This window comes from Dreissena polymorpha, chromosome 13, assembly GCF_020536995.1.
Source record: "Dreissena polymorpha isolate Duluth1 chromosome 13, UMN_Dpol_1.0, whole genome shotgun sequence".
Taxonomy (NCBI): domain Eukaryota; kingdom Metazoa; phylum Mollusca; class Bivalvia; order Myida; family Dreissenidae; genus Dreissena; species Dreissena polymorpha.
Window position 1 is genome coordinate 1,404,890 of NC_068367.1, and position 9,531 is coordinate 1,414,420.

At 35.5% G+C, this 9,531-nt stretch overlaps 1 long non-coding RNA gene across 1 annotated transcript; it reads left to right on the plus strand.

Annotated features, from left to right (window-relative positions):
• The first annotated feature begins 1,775 nt into the window (after nt 1-1,775).
• LOC127856239 (uncharacterized) lies at nt 1,776-3,145 on the plus strand. Its single transcript, XR_008037920.1, has 2 exons — nt 1,776-1,924; nt 2,684-3,145. It is a non-coding gene; the product is annotated as an uncharacterized LOC127856239 (long non-coding RNA).
• The last annotated feature ends 6,386 nt before the right edge of the window (nt 3,146-9,531 follow it).

Here is a 9,531-nt window from a genome sequence, read left to right on the forward strand (position 1 = left end):
ACAACGCCCACCCAACATTTTGTTTTAGCATAACTTCTTCGTTTATTCACCAATTGACTTCAAATTTATATTGAACACCTCTTATGACAAACGGTCTATGTTCACATTACCCATCCCAGGGCCAGTGATAAAGGTAAAGGCAGCTTGGTTCTCTCCTCTTTCAAATTTATCGAGAGGTCCACGGGTACTACTTCCCCGTATCCCCATTTTTTTCGTACCCAAAATTTTTCATACCCTACTTTTTTTCGTATCCAGTTTTTTTTTCGTACCCAATTTTTTCGTACCCAATTGTTTTTTTCGTACCCATATTTTTTTGTACCCAAATTTTTTTTTCGTACCCAAATTTTTTTTTCAATTTTTTTCGCACCCAAATTTTTTCGTATCCAAATTTGTTTCATACCCATTTTCTTTTTGTACTAATATTTTTTCCTACCAATTTTTTTTCTTACCCACATTTTTTTCGTACCCAATTTTTTTGTTCCCAAATTTTTTTTCGGACCCATCTTTTTTCCTTACCCAATTTTTTTTCAAACCCATTTTTTTTGGCATTATTTTTTCGTACCCAAAATTTTCGTACCCAAATTTTTTTCGTTTCTAAATTTTTTTAAAGAAAACTTCTTCATTAATTCACCAATCGACTTCAAATTAATACTGAACATCTCTTATGACAACACAGTCTATCTCGACCAATACCCACCAACATAGGCCTTGCCCACCCTAAATTGCCTTTTACTATGACATCTATGCGGCGTTGGGATACGCGTCGGACTATGCCGCGCCACTTCTAGTTTATTATGTAACCATGTTATGGTGAACTTTGGATATACCAGTACATTCATTATACTTTCGGATTTTAGTTTTTATCAAAATACTTATGTTGTAATTATGTTGATGTTGATTAATCATTGATACATTTATTATAAGCACAGATGCAACATAATCTTTTGATGTCAGATACGCTTATATTAGCTTCGCAAATTAAATAAATATACGAATGCAATGTTTACAAATAAATATGTTTACGCAAAATCAATCCGAGATCCGACACTGAAGTAATACAATGTTTGCTATTTGCTATAATTGTTAAAAATGCAGAACTATAACTATTTTCAGCTTCATATTTGAGATGCAGTCTATTAATACAAGGAATGACTCCGACTTAATTGTGAAGGATTGGCAATGATGAATCTACAAATAAAGTCATTGTTAACAACATATGTTAAGTTTACAGTTACCTGTCTTCGCTAACCATAACGATACTGCATAAGCATTAATTGTATACATTAATGTTAACATGTGTTTAACATATAAGTCACACTTGATGTGACAGGCAAAGATAAGTAAACGCATATTTTACATTTAATGAGTAAATTGATACGTTTTACGGAGTACTAAACTTTATGACGGTTAAGCAAACAATAGTGACATATGCAAACAGGTGTCCCATTTATAATGTGTAGTATCGTAGTGACAAGTGAAATAACAGCATGTTTCGTGTGACTAAACAATTATCATGTCAACGCTTACATTTTTATTGCCTATATACCATCGTTACACCAAATGTGGGTCCTCTCTGCCACCGAAGCAGTTAGTTTTCGAAAAACGTCTTAGGAAGAATAACAATGTGTTTCTTTTTTTAAGATGCTCTTTTCTGTATACGCTTCGATATGTGAAGACGTCATTTAATTAATAACTTAATACACTAGCTCAGAGTTTTTCGAAGTCTAAGGGTCGTTTACGATGTGACTTCCTTTTCACCAAGAATAGTACTTGAGTTGCTTATAACACAGACGGAAAATAAAATATTGCTTACACTCGTCGTCAACTTCAACATCGCAGCTATTATTTGTAGCTTTATTCTGTCAAGTGGTTTTCCCTTTCATCCCTTGTGAAATCTGTTAAATACGCTTTTGATATATTTAAGGTGAGTTTAGTTAAATCAATATACTTTTTATGTATTTCAAGAAATGGTAAATTTGTAATATGAGATTCCTTGATTTTGTTTGTAAGTATGTGCAGCATGCGTCTCTTCTTACCAGTTTTTTTCTAGCTATTTTGGGGAAAGGAGTCTGGTCAATTTGGGATTTTTAAATCGATTAAATGGCAAATTTGGTAATTTTGTATCGACAAAATGGACCAAATTGGATTTTTTATCAACACATATTGACAAATCAGGCGCTTTGCTGACCTAGTGATAAACTTTGTTAGAATTTTATTAAATAAAATTGAGATTAAATAATCATTAGACACTTCTTCCTAAATAAATATTTTTGTATTTTTTTTCTTTTTTGGTTTGGGGCAGGGGAAGCGGGGCGAGGGGGTAAATTTCGATATTTTTTACCATTTTGGTTTTGGATCCGGTCCGTTTGCTTTGGGATCGGGTCCGTTTTACGGCCTTTTTGACATAGCAGAAAACGCCCTGCTTAAACATGTTTGACTAATCAACTCGAAACATTTGAGCCGCGGTTTGGGAAAATCGGGCTAAATGCATGCGCGTGACGTATCGTTCCAGATTAGCCTGAGCAGACTGCAGAACGCACATGTATCAAGTGGTTAACAATAAAACACTTTTGCACTCAGCTATTTCTTATATTTGCTTTTTATAAAACAGGGTAGAAAAGTCGAAACTAGGTGAAATGTAGTGTTCAATTCGCATCATAAACTTGATAGCTTCTTATTTCAGATGGATACGCGTGTCCTGATGTGCATGGTAGTCATTGCTGTGCTGCTGAATCAAGCGGCCCAAGGAAACGCATGCGACGTTTGTGGAATACGACGTTGTCCGCCAGGTACGCGGTGTCGTCGCTATGGCAGCGCATTCAGGTGTAGTGGATATCAAGCGATGGGGCGTCTTGCCCCGGTAGGTACTGGAAATAAAGGCGGTGCTGGGGTGTAATCAGTTCTGTGCATTTCCGACCAATCGGGTTAATATCGGATGGTCCGTACATCAGCTATGTTTACTATTAAACTTTGATTGCAATTGTACGCTTTGACTAGTGGTTTATTCGCTACAAAATATAGTCGTTTAGAATGTCATTTCTGTTAATATTAGCATATACTAAAAAGAGCATACAATTTGTAAACAATGTAAACACATTACTTTAATACAAAATGTATCAAGACAAAATAAAATAATTATATTTTGCATCAGTTTGTGTTTTTATGTAATGAGAAAAGACCGGGATAACCGTAAATGTAGATACGTGGATAAAAAACCGCAACACACTTAACCCATTTATGCCTAGCGTCTAGAAAAAAGAAATTTTCAGAAAGCGTAGACCTAGATGAGACGCCGCGTGATGCGGCGTCTCATCAGGGTCTGCGCTGTTTGCTTAAAGGAAGTTCAGTAAGTAATATTCTAAATATAGAAATAAATATACTAGACATCCCTAATTTTGGAAATACATTGGTGCAATTTAGAAGGATGGGAGAGTCCACTAGGCATAACTGGGTTAATGAATTCGTACCCGTTGTTCAGTGTTCGACACTAACTATTCTGAGTAAGGAGTTATTTGGACTCCCTTCTTCTGAAATTTAGGAGTCCGATCATACTTCATGTAGTCCAAAAAGTATGACACTCTAATATTAGTTTATATACCGTATTTTTGCAGGGTAATAACACACGTTAAACATCAATTGATAAATCGTCTTTCATGTTTGGTTTCAAATCGAAGGTCTAAGTGACTGCTGTTCAATATTTGTTGTGATGTGTTATTTTAGATTGCAAAATTATTTAACAGACGCCATTAATATTTAAGTTAATTATTGTAAGATTAAACAAGATGTGTTTGTGAAACACTTATGTCCACCCATATATTTGACTTTTGGCCTTGAAGGATGACATTGACCTTGACCTTTCACCACTCAAAATGTGCAGCTTCCTGAGATACACATGCATGCCAAATATCAATTTGCTATCTTTAATATTGCAAAAGTTATGGCAAATGTTAAAGTTTGACACAAACAAACCAACAAACCAACAAACAGACAGGGCAAAAACAATATGTCCCCCAGTATAGACTGGGGGACATACAAATAATGATAACAATTTTATATGCAGTAATATGCAAGTACTATTCTGCCATAGATGGTCAAGGTGATAACACGGCACATGGATGTACCATGTTGTATAAATTGTTAAAATATGAAATAAATGAATGAATGCATGTATTCTAATATCATGTGAGTAAACTATAAATTACAAATAATGTGTATAACATCTTATACTTGTTTACAATTGTATTATAATTGTACGAATTGAATCATATAAAAACAAACCTCTTTAACCATTGATGGGTTTTCATACTCAAAATACTTTGTCCAAGTATATAGTCACACTGATGGCGTTGTTTAGTTGGGTGTGTCGTTCAAGAATCACTTAGTTTCAATTGAACATTCCTCATTGTTAATAAAATCTTTTTCTATAAAAAGGAATGTAGTTGACACTTGTTCGTGGTTTCATTTCATCAAAAAGTTGTAGCTCTCTTGCTCTGGTCTCTTTCCTACCATTGAGTAATTAAATGGTAATTGAATTGAATGCGTTTTAATTCCCTTTTATTATTGTTTAATTTGAGTAACAATGCAATGAGGTTAAATTTTATTTACACTTACATGTATCATGAATATTGCTGGGCCAAGTGTGAGGTTGAGCGTTCTTAAACCGGTTTAAACCCCCAATGCTTTGCACTGACCGTTCCAAGGCGGTGACCCCAGCTTTATTCATTTATGTGTTATGTATTTTGTTTTGTATTGTACTGTTTTGTGCTGTTTTGGTAATTGGTCACTTGCCTTGCCTTAAATAAAGGACCAACTAATTGCGTATAATGAGAATTCAATACTGCTCCAGCAGCTGGAGTTTCACTTTTTTATATTCCTTGTTAAGGAGAACACGCTTAGTTATTAATGAGTGGTTGAAGTGTACATTCATGATTCTGTATTGAACCACTTTAGAACAATCTAGAAAACATCCTCCTCCTGTCTGCTTTTTGGAAGAGACCAAACCACAATTTCCAACTTAAAGGTTTTTTTAATAGATTGAACAATTTCAAGCTTTAATATTTTATGTAAAAGAAATGTTGGTCTTCAGACTGAAATCTGCAAACCAAATAAAAAAAACTTACTTAAAAATGAGTAAAAATGTGGAAAATGAAAATAAGAAAACAACAAGATGTGTTTGTGAAACACTATGTTCCCCGCATATATTTGACCTTTTACCTTGAACGATGACCTTTCACCACTCAAAATATGCCGCTCCATGAGATACACATGCATGCCAAATATCACGTTGCTATCTTCAATATTGCAAAAGTTATGGATAATGTTAAAGTTTGACGCAAACAAACCATCCAAAACCAACAAACAAACAGGGCAAACACAATATGTCCCCCAGTATAGACTCGGGGGACATACAATTATTATTTTGGATAATGCATTTATATATAATATGCAAGCTTGTTTATCCTCGGGATGGGTCGTTACAGCCCATTGCTTTATACATTTTCCCCATAATTTGTAACATTATAAAACAAAGCCAACAAACTGCAACAAATCCTTGAAATTATCGATTGCTAGTGACATGGGGTTATTTTCGCACAACTCATTCACAGTCGTTCCCATCTTCAGTGCATTGGGGCCGTAAAATATGCATTGTGTAAACAATTACCGGTATTGTGATGATTGTTTATAGTGATAAGACACTGTTTAGCGAAAGCTATATTTTAAGCGAAAGTATCTGAGAAAAAAATAACGATCAAGATCGGGTTGATTCAGAGTTCGAGAGTTTCCACTATCACTACTCACAAGCACTGCGACAAGAAACCAAAATAAAACTATTTTGTCGATGTGTTTAAGCAGAATGAAGAGTGGCATATTTTTCGGATGTTCAAAAATGCAGACATTCTGAACTCGCGAATCGAGATTTGTTTTTTAAATTCAAATGTGATTTTGAAAGAGTCCGTGTTGTTAGTTTTTACCCCAGACACATTATTTGAGATAACATATTAGAAGAAAAGAGGAAAACTATTTTAAGTTACACACCGAATATCAAAATCCTGACCCTTGCGGTTTCAAAGATGAAGATTTGAAGATATTATATTTGGGCGCATTTAAAGAGGCATTATTTTCAAAGATCGAAATTATCAGAAAGTAAAGTCACTACAGCATGGAATTCTGTTACACTGGTCTGATATCCTCATTTTTAAATTATCAAAAGGATAACAATTCTTCCACTACATTCATAAACCATAATATGTAAACATCGTAAGGTTAATCAAGACAAATGTATATTAATAGCATACTTGTAATTATGTGTAGGATTTCAATATTTTTCTTTCAAAAAGTATGTTCTGTAATTGTTAAATATGTCGTACTTAGGGCATAAATCAATAGTTTATATGTTCATTAATTATTGTGTCGGTACGTGCACTTATTTGCTGGTATTTACTTAAAAAGTGACATAAAACTGAAAGAAGGATTCGCCTACCTCTTACATTCTTGGAAGTAAATTATACAGTTCTTTCAAATAGCTATGCGGTGCCTTTTAACTCAGTCAGAGCCTGCAGCTATGCAGCTATTATACGGTTACCATGACACTCTGCACATAAAGACTAGATATAAAACACTACTGGAAGAATTTAATGATTGAACTCAAGATACATTTTCAGAACATAAATTATTTTAACACAGTAAGTCGTTTATTAAAGGCAAATAACCATGAAACTATACAATACATGACTAAACATACAAACACGCAACTTAACACAATGCGATATAATGCTGCGTTTACACTATGTTCCCGGCGACCACGGTAGTTCCGTTTGTCCGAGGTTGGCTGGGTTGTGCTAAGTTTCCACACGGTTTATCAAGGTATCCGTGACAAGCCGTCGAAGTGAAAACTAGGCCCTTCGACGGTGCGATAAGTTTTCATTCACGGTCTTCCACGGATTTAGTTTAGTTTAAACCTATTTATTTTAGCTCGATTGCGTCGAAAGCCTTAGGCTTATATAAACGCTCTCGAGTCCGTTTCCTGGGCCTAGAACCAGTACTTGGTGTCTTTGGGGGAGATCTAAAGAACGCTCCCACGGTGGGGATCGAACCCGTGACCTCGCGGTCGCAAGGCGGACACCATATCCATTACACCACGGCGACCTTAAAGGATTTATAAATGTTGCTTTAAGGTACGATGCGTTCTGTTAAGTTATCGCACGTTGTTTGCGTTTGTCATGCAGGTCTGATACGTTGTACACGTTTGTCATTCATTTGTCACGTTCTTTCAAGGTACCATGTGAATCAAACGTGGACATCCGAGAGGTTTCTGGCACGATTGTGCCCCCGGTATAAACGAAAACTCTCAAGAAAGAGTATTTATTATAACAAAATAATTCCTGTTACATGGATTGAACGACGAGGATGATTTTGTGTTTGCCTGCTTATTTGCAGCATTAATACAATCTTTGCGTTGTAAAGAGCTGAAAGAAGCACAAAAGTCCGGGAAAAGATGAAGAAGGAGGCCAAGGTCCCTGTGGGTTTTTCCATAACTACCGGAAGCTAGAAGGCAGCAGCAAGGGCACTTTGATGCAGTTCTCACCAGGGAACTCCGCAACGAAGATATCAGCACCTTTCAGAATTATCTGAGGATGCTCCCAGAATTATTCGACGAGATCCTTGAAAGGATATCTCAAGTCATCTCAATACAAGATACGAATTTTCGCTCTGCCCTTACAGGGGTGTTCTCCTCCTAACACATGCACCTCCTTCTGCTTCTTCTTCCTCATGTGTAAGGGGCGGATCAACAGGAGCAGTGGGTTTTTCTTGATCGTGCGGTGGTAGGTATGGACTTTCAGGTTGCTCCTAAACTTGAGCGTTCTTTGCAGCGCGGAGAGCCTTTGTTCGGTGCTGTCTTGATGGCATTATACTGATCGAGTGTTCAGACTGAAATGAAAGTTTCCTGAATAGCACGGCTTTTATGTACTCATCTTTAGACCGCGCGAATCGTGTCAGACCGTACAAAAACTCAACTGGCCGTAACGCATCTGCCTGCAAAACGCAACACGCCGTAACGAGTCGGAATGAACACGTAGCAAACCGGCTGTCAATTATCCTAACTTGCCGTGGTAATCTTGACAAAACGTAACAAAACTTAACAAAACTTGATAGAAACTTAACATGTCGGGGAATGAATAGGATTCAAGTTTTGTTGCGTTTAAAAAGTTCTATCACGTTTCTCATTTCCGCTTTGGCTGCCGTGGCAACCCCGTTTTGTCACGCTTGGCTATCCCGTTCCCCTACGTTGCCTTACGTTCATCCCGTTTCCTCCATGGTGGCCCGAAACGTGATTGCCGTGGTCGCCGGGAACATAGTGAAAACGCAGCATAAGCTAGGTCCACCTTCATAGAACGGTCAATTCGAACCATTTATTTTAATAACAAATTAATAAACATAATGCACTATTAGCGACGGACTTATCGAAAGTTGAAGAGTACCATTAATTTATTGGTATGGCAATCGTTCATTTTGAAATAAAAACCACTTACATATAACTGATGCAACTGGAATTTAATTTGTTCATATAAACAAACAAAGGAATACAAAAATGATGACTGCAGTATTTTGCTTTTATTATAATAATATATGACTTTATTTTAAAAACAAAGCACTTACCGTAAAAAAGTACTTTAGTTGAACTATATTTCGTAAATTTTACCTAATTATGTTTTTTCGCTAACCACAACGATGCAGCATTTGCATTAATTATACAAATCTAATTTGGCATGAAGGTTACCTATAAACGACACAATGAGAGAAAAAGGTAACCGCAATTTTAATATTAATAAGTCATTGACTCTTTGTGTTGTTTTTTTAAGTGCATGACAGCTAATATAACAATGGTGACATTTGCAAACAGGTGTCTTTTGTATAACCTGACAGCTCGAGAAATATTTTTTTTCTTAACGTTGTCGAATGGATACCACTAGTATTACTAGACATATGAATTGCATTCATGTACGTTACCTTTGTGCATCATACTCACAAATTATGTGAAAACATGCACAATTCTATCATATTCGTAAAGCTAGCCGTCAACTTAAGTAAAAATGTATTATGTAGCAGAGACTAGTAAAATAATCAAAGTGTGGTCTTTATAACAAATTAATAATGCTGATGTATATACTCGTAATATCTTTCTCTCGCTATCTACATCATCGTGTTACGTTTTTGTATTATTTCCTCTACCTGGTTTTCATTCCGATATACTTATATATATACTGTATACTTATATGTACTTAAATTATTCGCTATTCATTGTTTCTACATTATGTTCTTTGCAGTTATATGCTCAATTGTTACATTAACACTTCCAAATGACAGAAGAGAGACATATCCTAAGCATCCAGCTTTTTTCTCAATACTGTTAATTTACACTTTGCAGTCCTTATTTTAAACATATTTCGTCAAATAAAGCTAGTATGTTTGTATTTTATTATATTTCTTTCATGCTGTATATGAATAGCTAAATAAATCTTGTTTAAACCA